General features: G+C 34.5%; 1 protein-coding gene and 1 long non-coding RNA gene across 2 annotated transcripts in view; one reads left to right on the forward strand and one right to left on the reverse strand.

The window, feature by feature from the left end:
* Window positions 1-21938, forward strand: part of LOC310898178 (uncharacterized protein) — a 331267-nt gene extending 309329 nt beyond the window's left edge. Inside the window, exons 35-37 of the mRNA XM_083832738.1 lie at window positions 11870-11945; window positions 13075-13155; window positions 17611-21938. The gene's annotated coding sequence lies outside the window, so the exon portion shown is untranslated. The remainder of the gene's footprint in view (window positions 1-11869; window positions 11946-13074; window positions 13156-17610) is intronic.
* LOC310898181 overlaps window positions 1-24334 on the reverse strand; it is a 104709-nt gene that overhangs the window by 4996 nt on the left and 75379 nt on the right. The window contains exon 7 of the long non-coding RNA XR_014583061.1: window positions 4788-4838. This is a non-coding gene — a long non-coding RNA (uncharacterized lncRNA). The remainder of the gene's footprint in view (window positions 1-4787; window positions 4839-24334) is intronic.

Consider the following 24334-nt stretch of genomic DNA (forward strand, 5'->3'; position numbering starts at 1 on the left):
ATTTCACATGTAAATTGCCATGCATGGAAATAATATGCTTCTTAGTATGCTTTATCTGAAAGTCATCTGTGCAAATAGTCAAATCATAAATTCAGGTCTTTTATACCATGTCAAATATTTCTTTTAAAAAAAATCAGGATACTGATTTTAATATTAAGAATTGTCTTTATACTATTTAAATTATTGAAAATTAAGGGCTAGCGCATGCATGACACACAGCTTCAGTTGATTTCTTTAGATCATACTGTATAGACTAGATCAGTGCAGCATTTAGTGAGTTGGAACAGGACAAATTTGATAACCAACATGACTATGAGGTTAGCATGTTAAAAGGATACTACTTAATGTCGTTCATTGATCAGTTTCCTTTATTTCAAAGGTAGATGTAGAAATCAAATTTGAAAAGCAAGGCTTTGCTGTCACAGATGTGTTTACATCTCATAGCAAAATACAGTACAGGGATGATTGTACTAGATCTGAAGGAAGCAGGCCAAGTAGTATTCCTGCATTTGGACTAGTTACATCTGGCATGTAATACTTCTCTCTCATCATTATACAACATTAGAAAACAATTACCAATGGATAAAATTTATACAATGGAGCATTTGTATGATGGAAAAAAATTGTGTGTTTTAAATATTTTCTACGTTTCACACCTATCTACGTCTTCACACCTATCTAACATTCTAGGACTGTTTATTTATTTTTATGTATAAAACCTTTAAATAGCAAAGTTCTTTTACTGCAGTCTTGCTTCTGGACAATTATCCTAACTTCTATTCCTGCGTCACATAAAACAGTTTTTCTCTCCTTCTTAAGACAAACGGAGATATATGATCATTGCATCTATCCTGGCCCCTAAACTAATTCCTGTCAAATTTGACGGGAAGTGGAAATTTCAAAACTATGTAAGTTCCATACAGTAAGATCTTCAAGGTGTGAGTGCAACCTAAAATTCAGCTGTTATCTGTATCTCAGAAAATCCACATAGGGAAAAAGGCACAGACATGCTGCAGAATGACTTACAAAATAAGTTTTTGTCAAAGCCTGTAGCTGTAAAACACACACCTATGGTAAAGACATTAATTACAGCGTCCATGTAGCAACTTTTTGAAATTTAAATAGTATTACCTCTGAAGAACTGACTTCTTCCTAATGTTATATCATAAGAAAGAAGAACATAGTTAATCTTCTCTACATTTTTTACATTGTTCTCATGCTGTTCTGTCATTTCCCTACTTCTCCTTCTGGAATTCTTCTTGCTTCTGATTCTCTCTCGTACTTTCATCATGATACAGTGTCTGAAAACAAGAATGAGCTTCTTTCAAGTGTATTTAAACCTACTTAAAATTCTGCATAACAAAACTGTAAAACCATATGTAATTACTTGCATAGTTTTGTTTTCTGTTCTTCATCTCTTAAATAAGCATTTTAAAAATTTGGTTCTGACCAGAATTCCTATTTTACATTTAACTGCTTTTTGAGTCTCATCTCCTGTGTTCCTCCAAGAACACAGTGAGATCTGTGACTTGTGATTTCTTTCTTTGTTGTCTTATTGGGAATGTCATAAACTACAGTTTCCCTTGATTTCATTATACAATAGCACATGTCACTTTGAAATGTAAACCATTATGAGAGACTAAACTAAATATGTTTCATTTAACTTCCAAAGCTAATCAAATAACAGTATTAGCATTTTAAGAACCAAGATTTAGGGAATGCATTTTTGGTGTTTCCATGTGTAAACAAAAGCTGATGCATTTTCATGTGCTAAACTACTCTAGCTAAAACCTAACAGGGAGAGTAAGTTTTACTTAATCCATTAAGCACATTTATGAACATGTTATCTTTTATGTACACTGTATGTATAACCTAAAGAGCTCAAATCAGACCTCCTAGGTTTAAACAATTCCTTAACGGATGTTGAGACATGTCTGTATGTTCTTCCTTTCCATTTTTCGTTGTTGTTGTTACTGTGTTGTTGTTGCTGCTGCTGTTTGTTTGTTTGTTTTTAGGAGTTAGTGGCTTTGGATATTTGGAAACTACTTAAAATACTTACTAACATTCCCACTGTACCATGACTAGGTGATACAGTTAACGCTTATGTACCTGTTCCAGGTCAAAATGATGAGCAGTAATAAGGTGACACATTCTGATCAAGTTATTACATTTCTTAATAATTTAAAAATCACATTTGCTTGGTTTACATAACATAAAATTCTCAGTTGGTATCAGCTCACTTTTAAATTTGCTTTTGTTATTCAGAAATTCAACTGCTTTTTGATATCTTTTTTTGCTTACCTTCTACATTGGCATAGATTTTTTTGACATATCTCACATATTTTGATAAGATCATACTTTTATAAAGTCCCTTTAAAATGAAAAAATCCATTGCAATTTCACTGATTGGTAGCTACTCTCAAATCTTAGTACTGTTCAGAGCTTCTATTTTATCTCCATAGCAAAATATATGAAAGGTGCTTTTTATTCCTGTAATTCTGTTCTAATTAGTTTTTCTATCTCTCTGTTTAGCAAAACTTATGAAGAAATTACAGCTTTCTACCAAGATTTCTTTCAGCCTAGTAAAACAATTTAGTTAGGCAAATGGTAACTTCAAAGATAGCTATCTGATAATAATTTCAATTTTTTAATTTATTCCAAATGTTTCATATGCACTCTTCCTGGATGTTTTGTAACGAAGTTCTGGGATTTTTGAACACAATGATACTTCACTAATTTACTACTTAAAAGTTGTGGAGATATATTAGTTCATAAAACTAACCTTCCTTCTAGTCTCACATTGAAGGTACAATGAAAGACCATAAACCTGGTATGAAGATTATGAAAGCAAGAAAACAGAAAACATAAAATGCTAACAATTGCAAACTTAAATCTCTCCTACTGCCAAATTTTGAGATAGTAACTAAAAAAATAACTTTGTTAAATCAATTTCCTTCTCAATAAAAATAACTGTTTAATAGTTCTTGAGGTTTTGTTTGATTATTTTACATTATTCTGACTTCGTCTTCATTATAATTGTAACATTGTTTATGTTGAAAATAAATCAAGGTAAATATAATTATTTTAGGACAGCTTTGAAGCATTAAAGATACCCTTTAGTGTGTTTTGTACATTTCTATTGCAACATACATTTATGCTAACCTTATTTCAACAGCAAAACTTCTCTTTTAGGTGTAGAAGATGATATATGAGTGAATACAACAAAAAACTTTCAATAAGGGAAGCCATTTGGAATATTGGAGACCCAAAGCATGTCTTGCCCAATGGACTTTGCTTTTATTGAGGACAGTCATAAATAACTTTAAAATATTCGAGTGTGATAGGATAGAGCTGCAGATTAGGTCATTATGGAATTATAGTTCCCTTGCTTAATGATTTTACAAAATTGCTTGGCAATCCAACAAAGAGAAGGAGCACAACGTGGTGAATGCAGGCTAATTAAACCAATAATTGCTTCTTGTTGTGCTCCCAGATAATGTGCCCCTGATAATTTTAAATGAAGTCTTGAAGCTGGCTTCTTGAATGAAATGCTGTGCTAGTTAAAGCTTCACTAACTTTCCGTGTGCTTAGAAGCTGGCCTACTTCTCAAGGTCCCTTGCATTGCTCAGACAAATATTGCCGTGGCATATGAAGAGTACAAGAATAGCTTTCCTGTATGTAAGGTAATGGGGCCCTGAATTTCTGTGTTTTCCCTCTTTGCATCTAGTGTGACTAGATGGTCTGATTTCCCTGAACAATTCTGAAATTAGAGGCTGCAAATTAAGCCTTTGGTGTTCAAAGTTCTACTTCCTTTCTTTTTTAAGACTTAAGAGAAGATGCAAACTTCTATACACCTCATGAATGTTAGTGTAAATCCAGAGTAACTCCATCGAGGTTTATGAGGGCTTTTTGACTCATATCTATGTCAAATGCAAGTATGTGAGTGTTGACTGGCAGCTATGTTTAGAACTTGGGAAACATTTCATTAAGTCCCCAAGAATTTCAAGGTGATCTTCAAAGTGATCTGAGGAATAATTTGGAAACTTTTACTGTTGAATTTAGAGGAAGAGTCTTCATCAGTTAATCAGGTGAAAGGAATTCTTCTGACAAATTCTACTTAGAAATTCTGCTACAGTTATATATGCTTATCCTTCCTTCAGTGTTACCTTTGAAAATATATGCAGGTTGTTTGTATTCATTAAACAATATACAATTTATGTCACACAGGCAGAAAACCTGTTTTCCAAAAGTTATAATTTTGTTAAATTGTAGAAGTGAAACGTCCACTCCTTTATCTCAATACTACTTAGTGTTCTTATATAATCTTGGGTAAATATGTATATATATAGATATTATATATATATTATTGGTGCTTAAGGATTTTTGCTGAAATATTTCTCTAATGTTTCTGGATTTTTTTCTTCTGATATTTGTTTTGTGTTGTTATCTGAGTAAAATGTCACAGATGAAAGAACAGGTTTTCAAAAGCATCACTGAACCATTATCTTCAGGGCCTTCAAAATTACACAAAATATCCAGTATTAATTTAGGGACTGTGAATTGATTCTAAGTATAAGAGGAAATGTGACGTATTAGACCAGTTTGAAATGTACAAAGTGTGTTTTGGGGCATATAACTGCATTTTAAATATTACATAAAATTGTTTATTTAGGAAACTGAATTTACAAAATAAAAACATGAATGCATTTTTCAAAGCTTATTTCCTAGTACTGAGAATGTATTTAGCATAAATAGTGACAGAGTTGCCAGTTATTACTGGTACTTACCATATCACAAAATGCACATATGATGTGTCCTCTGCAATCTGCTGTAATATCCTTGAAACAAAAATTAGAGTCTGTCAGATCACATGAGCTAAGACTCCCATTGGTATTCACAAAAGAGTAGAAGTCAAATCTGGCAGCAGACCTTGCTAGTAGTTACTTTCCTATTAAATGTTCATGACTGAAATCCATAACTACTCAGCCTACAAAATGCATCCCAGAATTTGTAGTCTTGTAAATTGATAAGTACATGCTTAGGAATTGTGAAACTTTTTTTTTTTTTTTTTTTTTTTAATGAAAGATTGGTCCAATATATTTAGTTGGCAGCAACTGGGCAATGACAAGCAATATTGCTAGTGAAGATTTTATTTCTATTTGCTCTGTGTCTTGTTAAGCTTTACTGATATAAAACCATCTGTTTAAAAAGCTGTAAAGAATAGACTGCCAACACACATAAAAGCAAAACACAACAAAATGTGCTTACTATCTACTGGCTAATAGATCAATTCAATGTAAACTATCTGTATAGTGACAAACGTTAGCTTTTAGTATTTATGATTGATAATATTTGTCTTTTTTTTTAACTGAATAATTATTTGCACTCTGTTAATATCCACTTATCTCCTATTGTCTTGAAATAGCTCTAACTATGACAAACAAGTATATTTTTTAGTTTTGTCTTTCCTATACATGCCCTAAATATAATGCAAGCCAGAAATAAAGTGATAATTCAATTGTTGTAAGTGATAATACAATTCTTATCTCAGAGACAAGCTGCAAAAATTATAAAATGTTAGCAATTTGTCAATGACAGTATTTTCCAATGTATATATTTCCACCCTATATAATTAAAGGAGGCATCATTGGCAAGATGAATGAGATTTTCAGAAGATATATGCATCACTTTATGTGAATACTTTATTCAAATTTTTCATTGAAAATCGAAAAACTATTGGAATTGGCCATAAGTTTTTTCATAGGACCCATGTTTCCAAAAAAGGAAAAATGGATAAACAAGTGTTGTGTTATAGTTGCAAGATCTTATTGACAAATGCGTTTTAATAATGCGGTATTTATATAAAGCTGCTATAGAATTGTACATAGTAGTTAACTTTTCCTATGCACTTTCCACATGAAAAAATGATTTATTAATCAACTAAATTATTTTTTCGTTATTTAAACGATTGTTAAAAACAATAAAAATCCCAATCCAGAAAAATTACACATCTAGATTTAATTCTCTTCATTTCAAGGTCACCAACATGCTGTTAGTTAAAAAAAGCCAACATACAACTAAAAGTGGAAATAAAAGAAGTGGTAAAGTAAGAGTACAGACATCATTGCACAAATCAGCATCAGAAATGCAGAAAAATCATTGTCAAACCTAGGTCTTATGAAATGGGAGATTTGGAGTTTGATATTTGTGATTTAAAAAGTCTAAAGTTAAGAAAATATATCCAATAAAGTATGTATCTTCAATGCATCTGTAAGGTAGAATATAAGAGCAAAAGTAATGTAAAACAATGGCAAGAAATGAAAATATACATGAACACAGCTTTGAGATAAAATTATTAGAATATTGTATCTACTTGTGTCCATATGTCATGAAACAACAGAGATTTTCAGAAGAAAATAGTGACATGAATAATTCAGTCTGGGAAATATGTTTTGTAGTAAGATGATTGATCTATTTCATTTTTCTAAGAAAAAATGAAGTGACTTGACAGCCTTATAACTAACTTCCAGAGACTCCTGACAGTATCTTTCTTATTATTCAAATAGAAGGGACAGGATGAGATTGTGAGCCAGACTAAAAATAAAGTGACAAAAGTTCAGGTAATTAAGCATTAAACATTTGGACATTTTTTTTTATAGGTAACAGGATTTGAAGATTTGTATGTCTCTTTATAGATACAGACCTTAATCATGTTTAATTTTAACTTTGAAGGCTATGGATTTTAAACAGATATTCTTAGAATGTTTTACAGTGGATTTAATATCTTTAGACCACAACTTAGTGATTTTTACTCTTACATAGTATTTTGCACTTAGATATATTTTTTATTTTATTTTTATTTTTTAAATACACCCTTAAGATCACAAACACTTGCTTTTCAGCAAGGCTTTAATATTTACTTGTATTTATTTTTAAGGGCTAAGGAACAGATGGTTAGACTTAAAGCACCAGTCCTCTGGGTATTTTAAGTAGGCAAAGACAGGAGAAGAAATGAAAAGGAGAAGAGCAGAACAGATGTTGTGAAGCTGCTGCTGATGGTGAGATATAGGAGGATAAGCAGATGTTTCCAGTCTTCACCAATCAGTTTTGCACAGGTGTTGACCACTTGTGCAAGATTATACTATGGCACTTCTTTCTCTGAACATGGATGAAATATTTGTCTAGGCTTTGAATGTAAATTGAAAGGAAATAAGTTAACTGGCTCTTTTTCATTCATTCTTGAAAAACATTAAACATACATTAAAAAGACTATCACTTTTAGTACCAAATATTTTTTATACATCAGATATTTATAAACAAAACTTCTTTTGCACAGTTCTTTAGAAGTTGTTAAAATTGTCAGTAACACTTTAGACTTTCAAGAGTATTTTTAACCATATCATATTTCATAAGTAGCATATAATAGCAAATATTTGTGACATTTTTGACATAGTAGATGAGTGAGAGTATTTGGTAGACTGACAGCTAACATAACTTCATATTGGATCCTATGAATTCAAACTTAGGATTGTATGGTGTTTATTTTTTTTCTTCTTCTTCTCTCATGACTGCCCATGATTATTTATTTTATTTTTTTTTTTAATTCTGCAAATGCTTGTCTTGGTTTTCTTAGCCATCCTTATTTTGGAACAGTGGGACCTTCCACTGTCCCCTTATATGCTTTGCCTCCCACTGTTATTTCTGCACAATTTCTTTTGAATATGAAAAGCTAGTGCAATTTTCTACTGCAAAAAAACACAACTTTATTTTTCACATTACTGAAGTAATTTAAATAACTTAGTAAAGTAAGTTATATTCAGTGGACTTTTCAGTGTGGGCACAGTCTCATGTTATTGCAGCTACACAGCTTGAGGATGCCAAATGAACGAGTTCTCTCTAAAAGGTGGCTAAAGCTATCTTATAACAGAATGGACAATGTTTCAGATTTTACCTCATGAAATAGTACCTAAAGGTTAGGTTTCTCAGTATCCAGTGTTAAATTGCGTAAGTTCCTCGTGTGGTTCCAATCTTTTCCATGAATTACCTCTCAAAGCAATGCTTCATCTATGTGTATGTAGCTGAGAATTTTAGAAAGTCTTCTTTGAGTAGTTAGTAATGTTTGCTAGGGCAGTGATTAGGTTTGCATTAGTCATAATTTCAATGAGAATATCCTTCCTAGAATCTTGAACTGTCATGTACCAAAGCATTGTACAAATATAAAGGAAAGAAAATATTGTACAGCTGACTCTTCTCTCTTCCGCTCTCTCTTCTCATCTCTCCTTTTCTTATTTTCCCCATGAGATCTCATTCTTTCAAGTTTCTTTCGTACTATAAAAGCAGAGGGTAGGCAGAGTGCAAGGATTTTTTTTTTTTTCTTTTAGTGGTGTCAGTAATAATATGCCTGTTCTTGGAATCAAAGAATTTTTTTAGTTACTCTTGCTTCACCTCCTGGTAAATGATGCTGTAGGCTCATGTCTATGTCTAACTGTCTTGGTTTCAAAGTCAGGCTGTTTCCTAAGAGCATACTGCTTTTGAAAATAGAAAGTGGTTTTATGACATGAAGTGGAGAGGAAATATCAGATATCTTCATGATTTTACTCTTTTTTACCAAAGTATTGACCTGAATTCATATCTTTTAACTTAACAACATTGCTGACTGATGTAGAATCTCAGTTCTTGAATCACACAGATCTAATGGTGTTATTATTTAACTCATTTGCCAAGATTAAACTGACCTCTAACTTCATACACAGTTTGGTATATATAGAAAAAATTGATATTAGCAAAAATATTTTACTGTGCTCATATTCCTCATAATTCTAAGAATGGAGCTAGACTGGATTTACAGTCTTTGGAAACTGTGAAAACATGATGGCATTCTACACATAAAGAGATTTTGAGATAATACAGAATACAGGTAAATACATAAATAGGAAAATTTCTTAACTTTGAATAAAACTGTGGTCTGGTAGTGACAGGTTATCTTCTATTAAAATATCAATATGCAACACGAAAGACTGCAAATATCAGACAAAATAACTTCAGCAACTTCATTTCTCTCTTATCTCTAAGATGCATGAGGTACTAATGTTTATTTTCTTTCTGAAATCCAAGGAAGTTACAGATCATCCTGTTACAGAGTTATACGGTCTGTATCAAATATTTGGAAATGATTTATGGTCTATTTAATTCATAGAATCTCCTTCTGCAGGGAGTGAGATAAAAGAAAAGGAACTATGTGAGGAAAGGGGGAATCACTCACTACCTTTCTTATGAGACTATCATTGTTTCTATTTAAATATTAAAACAAAAACAACACAAAATGATACTTGAGATTAGATAGGTTGGTTTGGGGAGAGGCACAAGAGTAAGATAATATAAACTGTCAACAAAGTTTAATAAATAACAGAATTAAAGCCATACTTTGCATCAAGACTAGAAGTCAAATTGATTCCCAGCTTTTTAAGAATTGATAAAGTTTTATTAACTTATCTCTTTTTTTTTTTTTTTTTTTTTGGGGGGGGTGGGGAGTATCTTCCTACTTTTTGCTTGTGAATCAAATTGAAAGGCTAACATCAAATTAGAACTAGAACAAGTATTCTCATGACATTTTTGACCTATAAGATATCATAAAGCATTTGGGAATTCACAAGGAAAAGTTTTTGCTAGTTTTATCTCCAGGAATTGTTCAGTAATGCTTCCTTTGATCTAAGATTCATCAAAGATCACCTATTTTATTTTATTTTTTTTAAACTTTTATTGCAATACTAACTACAATAGCAGTAAATGTAACAGGGAAATGTATCGCTTTCAATGGTTCTTTCAACAGCACCATTTGACATAAAGAATGTATCAAACTGGCATAATAACTACCAGTTTAATATTCTTTAAAGTAAAAAGATATGCAAGGAATCATTAGTTATTATGCATGCATCCATCCATATAGCCTGCCTACATCCAGATTTGCAATCTGCTTGTTTCTCATGTATTTTCTTCTAAAAATCAGACAAATAGAAGTTATTTTTTAAAAGCAGGTAAACCACAGGTGGAGTGGATAGATTTCTTAAATTTTTATGCCTAAGAATTAATGTGACTAGGAATTTGCTGGATTTTCATTATTCCAGATAGCAGAATCACTTCTGATGCCTCTGTGAAATGGTAATTTACAGAAGTACAAATTTTACCAGCCTAAGGCAGCTGTGTTCTCACTTGTTTATGATTCATTAATATTTTCTCCATTGCATATTGTAAATAAATTCTGAACAACCTAACCTTTCTGTGCAATATGTTTTTTTCAAAGTGCTGAAGAACTGCAGTTTATTTTATGCAGCTCTTTGAATGACTGAACAATGATTTTTCTTGGTGTTACTTTTTTGCTAGGAAACCTTTAGGTCAGAGCTGAGCATGATCCATTCAGTTACATCCTCTTCTGACCCTCAATGTCAAATTTAGGACACATTCTAATGCTTTATTATGAAGTCATACACTATGTATATAAAACAAAAACATAATAACTTTTTATAAGCCCTCTTAACTGCTGTCAAACATGAACTCTGACTTCTGGACATTCATGTTCCGTATATCCACAATTAAAGCAACTACTGTTGTTATTTTTTTCTGTATTTGAATTCATCAGCACTCAAGATCTCAGGTCATTCCTTTCTGTTCTGGCAACAATCTAAACAATAGATGCTTTTGAGGAACATTATCATCCTGCTTTAATTAGTAACATTTTCAATGGTAAATTTACAATTAGCTCTGCCAATGTTACAAAGGATCTCAGAAAATACTCTTAAGTGTCTCCAATTTTTATGAGAGAATCTTTGCAGTATACTTACTAGGTTATTGTGCAGACTTCCTTTGCCTCACATAACTCAAATCTAAAAAAAATACGTTCTAGGGAATGTTTTGCTGATGGTTATGAAATCAATACAAAAAATGCATAGATTTATTGTTGATAGATGTTTATTGGTTTTCTTTAATGTTTGGACTTTGAGATGTCATGGAAAATATTATCCACTAAGAGGTACTCTAATATAAATGAATAAGAACAGCACGCAAATATTCAACATATGAAAATCGTTATACTTTTATTTAAGGAGGACAAGGTAGTAATGTAGGAAATAGAGGTTCTTCCAAAAGGAGTCTGTGGATAGAGATGCTGTCTTGGGAGTGGTGATAGCAACTTGAAGACAAAAACCCTCCAAAGCACAGTAAATGGAAATGTTTATAACCTTCTGAGACACATTTTTGTATGATTCCATGAAGACGAGGTGTGGTACACATACATAGATTTAGGGAAATATAAAGTGGATCTTTAATAGTACATTTAATAGTACAATAAAAATAACAACACAGCAGTTACCATTAGTTCAAAAGACCTTTTCCTGTATTTTTCTCAATGTCTTTAAATGATATTTTTTTGTCTTCTGATTTGATGACTTTATGTAGTTTGGGTTATGGTTCACTTAAGTCTGACATATGTTACCCTGGAGATCTGTCTTTCATTTGATTGATGGTTGTAATCTTGTAATAGCTACAAATTTGCTACCACTTTTGAAGTTTCTTTAAGTCCCTATACAGCTTAACAATATTTTTTGATTATTTCTGATAAGTAATTTTTAATTCTTATCCCTATGATTACACTGTTAGTGAGCACACTAAAACATTTTTCATAACTTGTTTTGACATTCGTATCTGTAAGTTGTCTGATATTGTGTGTGTGTATGTATACATATATATATACATATTCCCCCTGCAGGAAACTTTGAAAAATCTTTCATACCAATTCATTCAATAATATTTGTCTTTCTATGTGTTTCCTTGTTGCTAATATCGACTTTTTATTCACTGATGTTCTTATGCTCAGTTTGCAGTCTTTTATGATCAATATAATTTCATCAGTCATCTCTAAGTTCTGGTTAACCAAACTCTTACCGGAACAGGTAAGGCAGAAACTTATTCACTGATGCTGTATACATTATCTGCTTTCTTCTTACCTCCTCATTAAATAAACGTATCCAAACATATCTGTTAGGATAGTAGGTAGGTAGTTAGGATAGTAGGTAGAGGAAAAAATAACAGCAAACCCTGCTAACTTGTTTATTACATGTCTAATATACATGACCTGTGAAAGATTTTACTATATAGTATTGCATATATCTTTACACTTTCCAAAGGAGTAAATATTGTATAACTTGACACAACTGCTTTCAGAAACTTTTCTTTTTCTTAATCCTACAAACATTGTCTTCAAATGTGTAGTATGAACCCTGTGAACTCAATTTCCAATGATTATTATTTTTTTAAACAATATCAATATGAAGGTCTCAGGACAGGAAAAAGAAAAGGGATTGTTACTATAGTTGTAGTAGAGTATTAGTAGTAGTTTTATCATGGAATTTTGTTTATTTCTTTGTTGGTTGATCGGTGTACTTGAGAATTTCTTCAGGTACTTACGAGTGGAATAACTCCATGCATCCGTACAGTCTGGACTACCTGAGTAATATTGCTGAAAAGGATCGGGAGGATCCTTTAGATGGATACCTAGATGGATATGAGTTAATGAGATCTCATAATAATTAGGCAAACTGGGCTACCTAATTCGTGGCCAGGAGATAAACATCAATTATCTCCCCTTGCTGCTCAGCATTGTGCTAAGGCTGGACCTGAAACACAGGTGCTCAGTTCAGGAAGGACATCAAGAATTTGGGTAGGATCCACTAGAAAGCTAAAACTCCTATGAAGGAAGAGACAGCAAGGGGAAACTTAGCAGCACGCAGAAGCTCCTGGAAGGGCACTTATGGGGTGGTGAGAATCAAACTGCCTGGTACCTGCAGGTGGTGTAAAACAGTGAACTTTAAGGAATTAAAGAAAAACAGCTATTGACTTGTAGAATGTTAAAATAGCAGAATATTTTTCATGATTATATTTGAGTCTAAAAATAAATAAAATTTGTCCATGAACTTTTAATGTTCTAGAATGTAATGCCATAAAAAAATCCAAAGCTTTTTATTCTTGCAAGAAACTGGTCTACAATTCTGACAGCTCAATTTCTTTTCCCTTTCTGCACAGTAAAATCTTGTGCCAAAACCATTACGTTCTTTGGAGAAAGACAAGCATATACTTAGCTTTGTACTTATACAATAAATAAAAGTAAGTAGAAAGTAGTTCTATTTTTTATTATTATTTTCAGGTTTTATAACTTGTTTAACCACTGCTTATGTAGACTATTATTTTTTAAAAACCTTGTGTGTCATGTTTAGGAGAAATACTATTGAAAATGATACAGTGTGTTTACCTCTGTGCTTACCTCCTTTTAACTCTCCTGCCCCCTTAGGAAAAAGAAACAAACAAACAAACAAACAAAAACACTTCTGAGTATTTATGGTGTTTTTTTTTTTTTCCCCTAGTATCACTTTCAAAACTGATGTTTCATCAAATGACTTTTTGGTGTACAAGGTACTGATATTGTTTTGTCTGTAGGGACATGAAAAGGTGGATGACTCAACATTTAAAAAAGATAAACTTTCATGCTCAGTCAAATTTTACAAGTGCGATATTTGAAAATTATTCAAATTACTTTCCACCTTTCTGATCCATTTTTCTCCTCAAATGGCCAATTATAATTTATTATTATTATTGAGCTGTAAATGCAACCCTTATAATCCATTTCTCTTTCTGGTTTGCAGAAGCTGAGAAGCCATAAATCTGACATATTTGCTCACAGTTGCTGTGTCAGCTCTGTTACACTGATGTCATAAATAGATTTAATTAGCAGAAGTCAAAGATAGTGCAAAGAAGGAAAGTTTCCTCTTGATTTATAGTTAGAAGGAAAAGAATATAATCAACATAGAAAATAAGAAAAAACATCGTGATAAAATAATCCCATGTGGGATAGCAAATCTGTGCTATAGTCCTGTACTGTACTTTGTATATGAGCACAGAGAAAAGGATAGAATAGTAATTTTCTTTCCTGATGCTATTGTTGAAGACTTCAGCTTCTGTTGTATCAGATCCTATTATGTGACTAAATATTTATTTCAAATAGAAAAAGTGGAAATCAAACAAACAAACAAAAACATTTAAGATGAATCCTAGAACAGCTTATGAACTCCAGATTCACTTGATATTCATGCTTTCCTATGCAACCTCATTGCCAGGTAACAAAAGTTCAGGCAACGTCAACTTAGTTGGAACTTCAGTCTTTGGAAAAATAGACAATCTCACAATCAGGTCAATAGCGTTTCTCCAGAGACCACCAGCATTCATGCACTTTTCTTATTTCTTGCTTGATTCCTTTGCTGAGGAAAGCTCTTCCTTGAAAAAAATAACTTTTTTTTTTTTTTTTTAAAATCTACAAATAGGTGTTTTAAGGTCTCTCAGTTTTAATACAGTTATATTACATTCTCATATTTTATAAGGTCTTATATCTTACACTAAGTCACATAACTATTTCTCACTAAGCTGATATAGTTTTGCAAGTATTTGCAAACTACTTGCACTATATCCCTATACTGTGATGATTTTGTTCTTCATTTTACATTGAAGTTGTTCTGTTGCCCTCAGCTATTCTTTTGAACTTTATTTATATTTCAGTTGGCTTAGGTGTCTTAGCAATCGTGATCTTAATGCAGTGGTTGTGATCAGAACCTGTGATAGAATATGTGTACATCTTTTCAATTTCTACTTGGACTAAAATCTTCCATATTGTGCTTTAGTGACCCATTGATCCCTAAAATTGCTAACATCTAATACAAGAACAAAGACAAACCTCTTATCAGGCTCATATTTATAGAATGACCCAATGACAAACGATAGACAGTGAAAGACTCCCTACACGTGAAGTAATCATGCATAGCTTCAGGTTTGTCCTTCCTTTTCTATTATTTTCAACACGGCAACTAAAGTTGGAATAGCTTCTTTAAAGATTTACTTTAGGGAATACGTCCAAAAATGGAAATGAAGAAAATTCATGCTTGGCACACTTTTACTCTTCAAAAGCTGTATTCTTATGCATTTTTCATTTCTCCTTGTTCTCTGCAGAAGTACTTAACTTCCATACCATCTATTTTTATTCACTGTTCAGTACACAGTTAAATCAGTAGCATTGTGTAAACATAGCACACAGTTGTCACTTTTTAACATCTACTTATGCCCTAAAGATTTATTTTTAATTATACCTTCTGAGAAAACAAATATATAAATATAAACTAAATTTGTTGGCAAAGACACTGTTTTCTTATAAGCTAGCAAAACAGCAGTCTAATTATTTGCATAATTAGAAAACTAATTTTATATAGTAACTGTTTTCTGTTTTATTACCCCCCCCCCAACAAACAAACAAACAAACAGTTTAAGATTATTCACTTAGTCATTATTCAGTAATTCTTTTTAACAAAATGTAGTGCACTATGTTTCAAACCCTTCCCGGAAAGCTCGTATGATTCTAATTAGCAAAGGAATAAGTCATATGTGCTACTAAGTATGGAGGCTTAGGTCCCATTTGTTCAGGAAAAAAAATAAAAAATAATAAAAAAAATAACTATTATAGCCAAAGAACCAGTTTATGACATTTAGCATTTATAAGTTCTAGAGAGAATATATCGTACATTCCTTTGCAGTTGATATTATTCAGAGTGGTTATTCATAGAAAGGTAAAAGAAAGATCTCTGTTCTTATATTTAATCTGTAAAGAGTACAAGCTAAAACCTCAGCTGCTTAGTTAGTAAAATAGTTGACTTCGATGCCGGTAACAAATTCTAGGACAAAATTATTGTACAGGATTGTCAGCTTCTCCCTTTTCCATTCCTGAGTTCCTCTCATTCCATAGCAACGTGAAGAAAAATAAGAAATCTCCTTATGCTGAAGCATTGCAGCATTTGTTTTTATTCTGCATTGAAACAGAAGTGGCAAACTATCGGAAGGAGAGGGATACTAAAACTGAAAAGGAAAATAAAATGAAAAATTAAAATGGAAAGGAAATTGAAAAGGTCCAATCTCACAATTCAGTAGATTATTGGCAGACTCTTTAAAAGAAGGTGGGAAGTGACTTGATTATAATGTATAAGTATGGCATTACAAAGACAAAGGCTCTGAAAGGTTCTAAGGAGCTCTTTAATCTGCAAGAGAGGAACACAACAAAGGCTGTGGCTAGAAGATGGTATGAATAACAAAGGAAGTGAGAGCTGCAGGAACAGTCTGCCATTTTACAGGACTCAGGAGGAAATCGACCCACTCTCTCAAACGAGATCGAATTTGGGGATTTTATGGAATGATTGCCAGTAGGGGAGTAGGCGTGATGATATAAGTGTTCCTATATACATTGAGATAAAAAACTAAGCATATTTTTGAAAGTTAAAGTCATCAAAAATTCACTACTTTTTTTTTTTTTTAAGAACGTATGTCATTCTGGAAGAAAATTTTGAGTAAAATATGAGATATTGTAGTACACTTACAAGAATTTAAAACATGTCAGATTAGACGATTAGTTATCCTTTCAGATCTTAAGATGTATTGAGAAAGTCCACAGGAGAAAAATAAGAACAGAGCCCCAGGAAACATGACCTACAGAAATGAACTGTTTCGGATATTTTATATAAAGAAAATGCAGGAATAGCGGACAAGGAGGGAATACTGTTAGAGGCAAGCAATACCAGATTCAAAGTCCTAAAGGACAATCATATATTTTTTGTAAACTGTTCAGAGAGGGGGAATAGTACAATCTCTGTATCCACAATGAATCAGGCAAGAAATTCTAGGAACAAACCTCTCTAGAGGGTTGGGCAATGAAAGCTTGGGATTACTGTGATTATTGTGAAGTCTTAACTTTTAGACAGCTATTATGGTGAATGTCATACATGTAGACCATTCTTCCTTTGGACAGCAGAAGATGCAGTTCTGATTTCACAAATGTAAGCAAAAGCACTGGCTATTCACACTTATCAAAAAAAGAATCATGCCTTTACGAGGAAAGAAACACTAAATGATTCAAAAGTAAGTAGTAATATTTTTTTTGGAAGTCCTTTGTTTTTCTGAAAGTTCTAGTCACAGCCTCAAAATGTCATTTGCACCACTACCTTCCAAAGAGAAAATGGCTGGGAAGGTAGAAAGTAAAGCCATGGTTTTCAGGGAAAAGACATTTACCTTTTCCATTAAGTTTCTTTCTTTCTTCTCTTCATCCTTTACAATGACAATAAAGCGTGTCTTTTTTTGTTTGTTTGTTTGTTTGTTTTTTATTCAGTTATACCAAGGTTTCCTAGTTTAATCATGCCATTAACACTAAAATGAAATTTACAATATATTCCTCATTATTAGTCTGCCAAAGTAAATGGAAATAGCACTTTAAAATCTAATGCTAAATATGCTTAATGATCTACACCATTTTTATTACTGGTTAATCTTCAAATAGTAGCATGAATAGAATATACCATATCCATAAGGGAAACCAACAACAGTGACAAAAATCCAATAAATCAGAATCCTTGATTTAGTAACTAGCAGCTTTGTTTAATTGGAGTTGGATAGAGTTCTCTAGGCTGAGAATGCAGTTATGTGCCTTGATGCAGCCTTAGCAGCTCAGAACATAAGGCCTCTTTTTTATTTCTGTAGCATTTAAGAGAAACCACGGTTAAATATTTGGCCATTTTTTGCTGGAGTTGGCTGATCCTGGAAAATAACATCTATGTACTGCATGGACATTGAATTTGGAGGAAGAAGCACAAGGGTATGGCAGCATATTTCCTTCACAAAGATTCCTGAACTTGGTTTGGAATGTTTGATGGATTTTCATTTTGAATGAGGTAATATGTATCAGCTTTAACATATAAAGAACATTGTATTATTTATTCTATATAACATACTGTGTTGGGTCTGGCTGAGATGGAGTTGATTTTCTTCATAGATCCTTATATGATGCTGTATTTTAGATTTGTGAAAAAAAGAAAAAAAAAGGATGCTGACAACATGCTAATGTTTTAGCTATTGCAGAGCATTTTGCAGAACATCAAGGCTTTTTCTGTTTCTCTGCACCATAGTGAAGAGATTAAGGGGTTCACAAGAAGCTGGGAGGAGAGACAACCTGCTAGTTTACCCAAACTAACCAAAGAGATACTTTGTGCCATATAACACCATGCCTAGCAATGAAACGGGAGATGAGGAGGTACAGGTGTGCTAGCCACCTTTTTCTCAGGAACTGACTGGGCATCAGTCCTATAGGACTGATCCAGGTCTACGGGAGGTTGTGACTTATTGCCTTTGCATTACTTGATTTGTTTTCTTTCTTTTTTTCACTTCTCTTTCATTTTATAAACAATGCCATCCACACTAGTATCAGTCATGTACTTTCTCATGACTGGAAAGTGAGAAGAAATCCATGTTTCTGTGCCACAAGTAAGTAGTACAGAATCTTTCCATTAATACTGAACACAACAGTAATGAACCCTTCTTTATTTACTGTTTGAGGGCTACTTTTCATCTTTCTTTTCAGGGAGAAAAAGCTAATTAAATAAATGGCATGTGTTACTGATTCTGTATGGCATTATAAAGTCAGAAAATGTAACTTTAAAGGTTATTTGGATACCTTAACATTAATAGATTATACACGTGGAGATTTGCTGATGACTTGGGATAGACAAGGATTGATTATTGATGAAATTCACATCCAAAATTATTTATTGGACTGTCAAGTTAAGGTGCTAGGTATATTCTTAAAAAAACTTTGTGGTGGTCTTATTCTGCTGGGCAGCTGAACTCCACCGCAATCACTCTCTCACTCCAAAGAAGGAAGGGGAGAAAATACAATGGAAAGTGCTGAAGGGTTGACATAAGGACACGGAGATGACTCACCAATTATCATCACAGGCAAAACAGACTCAGCATAGAGAGATGAATATAATTTATTATCTACCACTGGTGGAGTAGAAGAGTGAGAAACTAAAAGCAAACTAAAAACACTTCCCTCTCATCTACCCTTTTCTCCATCCTCCACCCAAGTGGCGCTGGGGAACAGGACATGGGGACTCTGGTCAGTTCATAACTCTTTGTCTCCACCACTTCGAGGTCACTCTCTGCCCCTGCTCCAACATGGGGAGTTGTCCTTCACAAGTTAATCTTGCATGGGCTTCCCACAGGCAGCAGCTCTTCAAGAACTGCTCCAACATGGCTCTGTACCACAGGCTCCATCCATCAGGAGCAAACTGCACCAATGTGGGCCCCCCACAGGCGGCAGCTCCCCCCAGGCTCCCTCCCTGCTCCTTGTAGTCGGTTTATGTGGCAAGGTTTGGGGGGGGGGGGGGGGGGGGGGAAGGGCCGGGCATACGGGTGGCTTCTGCAAGAAGAATCCAGAGGCTGCCCCATGTTAAATAAGGGCTCTGCCTCTGGCCAGAGCCAGGCCAATAACCGATATTGTTTGCACCTCTGTGAGAACATATTTAAGACAGGAAAAAAAAAGTGATGCGCCACACATCAGCTGGGAGGGAGGAGTGTGAAATAGCCTTGCAGGCACCAAGGTCAGTGAAGATGGACGGGGAGAGCTGCTCCAGGTGCCGGAGCAGAAGTCCCCTGCAGCCTGTGGTGAGGACGATGGTGAAGCAGGCTGTCCCCCTGCAGCCCATGGTGTACCATGGTGGGGCAGGGTTCCACCCTGCAGCCTGTGGAGGAGACCACGGTGAAGCAGGTGGATCTGCACTGACAGAGGCTGCGGCCTATGGAAGACCTCTGTCAGAGCAGATTCCAGGCCGGACCTGTAGCCTGTGGAGGGGAAACCACATGGGACCAGGTGACCTGGCAGGAACTGCTGCCCGTAGGGGACCCAGGTTGGAGCAGCGTGCTCCTGGTGGATGGACCCCATGGTACAGACCCATATCTGGAGCAGTTCTTGAAGAGCTGCTGCCTGTGGGAAGCCCACACAGGATCAGATTTGAAAGTTCTGCATCCCGTGCGAGGGACCCCATGTTGGAGCAGGGGAAGAGAGTGACCGAGAAGGAGCTGCTGAGATGAAGTGCTATAGACTGACCACAGCCTGGCATTCTCCTGCAACGCTCGGAGGGAGGAGGTAGGAGGTAGGAGAGAGGGGTGAATGGGGGAAAGGCAGTTTTGGTTCCGTTCCTTTGTTTCTCACTTATCTACCTTGTTAGTAATAGGCAATAAATCTTACTATCTTCCTACTCAGAGTCTGTTTTGCCTGTCATGATAATTGTTGAGCAAGCTCCCCATCCTTATCTCAACCACTGAGTCCTTTGCATCATATGTTCTCCCCCTTCCCTTTTGAGGAGGGGGAGTGGGAGAGTGGCTGTGGTTGAGCTCGGCTGCTCACCTGAGTAAAACCACCACAGTCCTGCGTGGGCTCCTCTCCATGGGCTGCAGCTCCAGCCCGGGGCCTGCTCCACCAGGGGCTCCTCCACAGGCTGCAGCATGGAGATCTGTTCTGTTGTGGGACCCATGGGCTGCAGGGGGACAGCCTGCTCCACCAGGGGCCTCTCTATGCGCCACAGAGGAACTTCTCTGCTTCAGCACCTGCAGCATCTCCTGCCTTCCTTCTGCACTGACCTTGGTGTTTGCAGGGCTGGTTCTCACACCCCTCTCCCAGCTGCCCTTGCACAGTAGTTTTCTCCCTTTCTTCAATCAGTACTCCCAGAGGCCCAACCAGTGTCGCTCATGGCTCAGCTCTGGCCAGCAGCAGGTCCCTATGGAGCTGGCTCTGATCTGACATGGGGCAGTTGCTGGGCTCTGCTTACAGTGGCCACCCCTGCAGCTGCCCTGCTGCCAAAACCTTGCCACATAAACCCAATGCATATATATAATTAAAGCCTACATTAATTGAAGTTTATATATATTTTAAATGAAATCAGAGAAATTAAAGTAACTGTGAAAGCCACGTCTTAGCTCTGTCATAAACATCTGCAAAAACAGTTGCATTAAAAATTGTGGATCCTTATCTAAGAAGGAAGAATTGTATTTAATGCAGAATATTTTAACAAAGCTGTAATAATTGTAAACTAAAAAGTGAACTTTAGGGAAGGGAAAAGATAAATTACTTTTTCTGGGTTTGCATGTTAACAGCCAATTTGAAGAAAGTGTCAAGAAATCGATGTATTGTCTTATGTGTTGAAATTTTGTGATCGTTTAAGTCAAAGCAAATGGTTCTGGTGCCTTTAATAGGGGGTAGCTATTTTGATTACCATCCAAATGTATTGAATTATAATTATGCTTTGTCTTGGTATTTTAAAAAAGTGCTTCAGATATCGTGTATTTACTGTAATATTCATGTAAAGAAAAAGAACTGTTGTATTTCTCTTTGAAGAAACTTCATGGCAAATATGATGGCTCTCTTACAAACAAAAAGATGTCTGCTAGGTACAATTATTTGTGGCAAATGTATGTAACATTAAATAATATATATTGAAAATTTACTTTTTCAGACATAATCCCCTTTTCTGTGTCATAGCAATATCACCTGGTTGCTGCTTCCTGGATGGTAACAGTATCTAATACATATATATCTGTAAATGTTGAAGAACAATGTTAAAATTCTGAGTGGATAATGCAAAGGAGGAGGGCTAGGTGAGACAGAAATACATGAAAGCTGGATTACTTAAATATTTATTTTGTGATGCCAGACAGATTTCTAAATGTTTGGCATTTTTATTCTAGTAATTTAATAATTTGGCTTTGGATTACAGCTATATTACATGTAAAACTTCCTTCAGCCTTGAGATATACATCTTCATATCTTTCCTACAGCTTTATATAGATATAAACTATGCACACTGATGTTATAGTAACAGTTCAAGACTACTCCTAGCATATGATCAACATATGGTCCATCGCCTAAAAACAAACAAACACAAAAATAAATCCTGACAATTTTAACTAAAGTTCTCCTCTGAAAAACAGATTCACACCCCACACCCCCCAGATGTACATTGTGTTTTCTTGGTGGTTCTCCAGTCCTGTGCTTTCCTAGAATCTTCATTCTTTTTAATTCTATATACTAGCTTAATTAATGCCTGCTTTCTATGACTCTTTAAAATATGGCAGCCTATTTCCTCTTTACAGTGTGGTCCTAATTATATATATATATACACATATTTCTGAAAGATTGAGACTGACCAAAATAAACTGGAGTTCTATATCTTACAAATGTTTTTTTTCTTGAATATTGAGGAAGATTATTCAATACCACCATTGTGATGGCAGGTCAAAGATGTGTGCATGACAGTTGACTTGCACTTTTCACAGATATTATCACAGAAATAACCCACTATAACTTGGTGTTTTCCAATTTATGATATTTACAGTCATGAAAGATTAATGAGTAGGAAATTATTAGGGAAAAATAACTTGTAGGGAAGATAACCCTTAGCAGCATTTGGGAAAAATAAGTTAATTGATCTAATTGCTTCTAACCAGAAATGGTTCTGTTTTTAATTATGATCTTCTCATAAAATCAATTCAATCTTATTAGCCATGCAAAAATGACATTACCATTTCACTGTAAGTAACCATTTTGCCTTTTTTAAACTATTTCAGTTTTACACACATAACATTCTTCTCATCCACTTAGAAAATCACTGCAGCTTGACAGAATGCTCTTGTCTATCAGCAAGACAGAAAGGAATGATGAATATAGCTCAGAAATATTTGATTAAATTATCTTCAGTGGAAAATACGGACTTGTTAAGTTCCCACAGGAAAACTTTTTTTTTTAATTAGTTGTGATTAAACTCAGTGAAGAGGGTTTTTCAAGTTACGGATGGAATTGCTAGTTGAAACAAGAAAATAAAATCTTACTCAGAACAAATCAAAGCCTTGTGAGTTAAATATCTACCTAATCCTTCAGAAATCCAATTTTTCATATCTGGAGTACCCTCAAAAATATATATATATATAACAGGATGAAAAGACGAATTAGTATGTGGTCCATTGTTTATGCTGGTGTCTCAGTGCTTTAGCACAGAAAAGAAATGTAGTCAACCATTTTGCATCTATAACAATGCAAAATATGGAATATAATATCCTTTGCTGATGAATAAAAACAAAAAGTTGCTTTTTAAAAAAAATGTTTAGAAATATTTTAACTACGATGAAATGTAGTGTTTACCATGAACACCTACCTATTAATTACCAAAGGCTATATTTGAGACTGGTATGTTACATTTTACATATAGTAGAATGAAGGATCTATTTGCATATAAAAAAGAGCACAGTATCACTGTTTTTAAGCTTGTTTCTTTTATGATTTCAAAATTATAATTTATATTATTTATTTCCCTATTTCCTTCATAGCAGTCTTTTCCATAAAATAATTAATAATACAATAACAATAATAGGATACACTGAGCTAGTTACGCTGCACTCCTTTCAGACAATCTTATGAACATTGTATAAACAATTTTTATGCATATTTTTATTCATACTTTGTCAACAGAGTCTTATTTGAATCAAGTTTTGACATGAAGATATATTGCAGAGCAGGAGAAAAAAAAATACTCATAAAAGAAAATTATTACTTTATTTTGTGGTTTAACCCAGCATGCAGCTAAGCACCACACAGCTGCTTGCTCACTCTCTCTCCATGTGGGATGGGAGAGAGAATCAGAAAGGTAAAGTGTGAGAACTCATACGTTGAGATAAAGACAGTTTACTAGCTAAAGCAAAAGCCGCACATGCAAGCAAAGCAAACCAAAGAATTAGTCACTACTTGCCATCATCAGGCAGGTGTTCAGCCATTCCCAGGCAAGCAAGGCTCATCATGCATAACATTTCTTGGGAAGACAAACGCCATCACTCCCAATGTCACCCCTTCCTCCTTCTTTGCCTTAGCTGTTATTGCTGAGCATGATGACATAAGGTATGGGATGTCGCTCTGGGCAGCTGTCCTGGCTGTGTCCCCTCCCAGCTCCTGGGGCACCCCCAGCCTCCTTGCTGGCCGGGCAGCAGAAGAAGCAGAAAAGTCCATGGCTCTGTGTAAACACTGCCCTTCATCAGCTAAAACATGCATTTTCTCATCAAAAACCCAAACCGCAGCATCGTTTGAGCATAAGCCTCTATGAAGAAAATTAACTCTATCCCTGCTGAAATTATGACACCTTAGCACAATGTTACTGCTTAAAGAGAGTGTATCAATTCGCTTTACCTGTTGCATTATGGAGTAAGGCATTTAGTTTTCAGTTTTTGTCTCTGTAAAGCAACAGAGGTTCTTGGATTTATGGATGGAGGTTCTTCTCTACATCTTTTGTTAATTTGACTATAGATTCTTTGTAAATGTGAACACATTAAGGTCCATTGCCTTTTATGCAAAAACTATTAAATGTATCTTTTAAAATGTCAAACT

This window comes from Anser anser, assembly GCF_964211835.1.
Source record: "Anser anser genome assembly, chromosome: 4".
Classification (NCBI taxonomy): Eukaryota; Metazoa; Chordata; class Aves; order Anseriformes; family Anatidae; genus Anser; species Anser anser.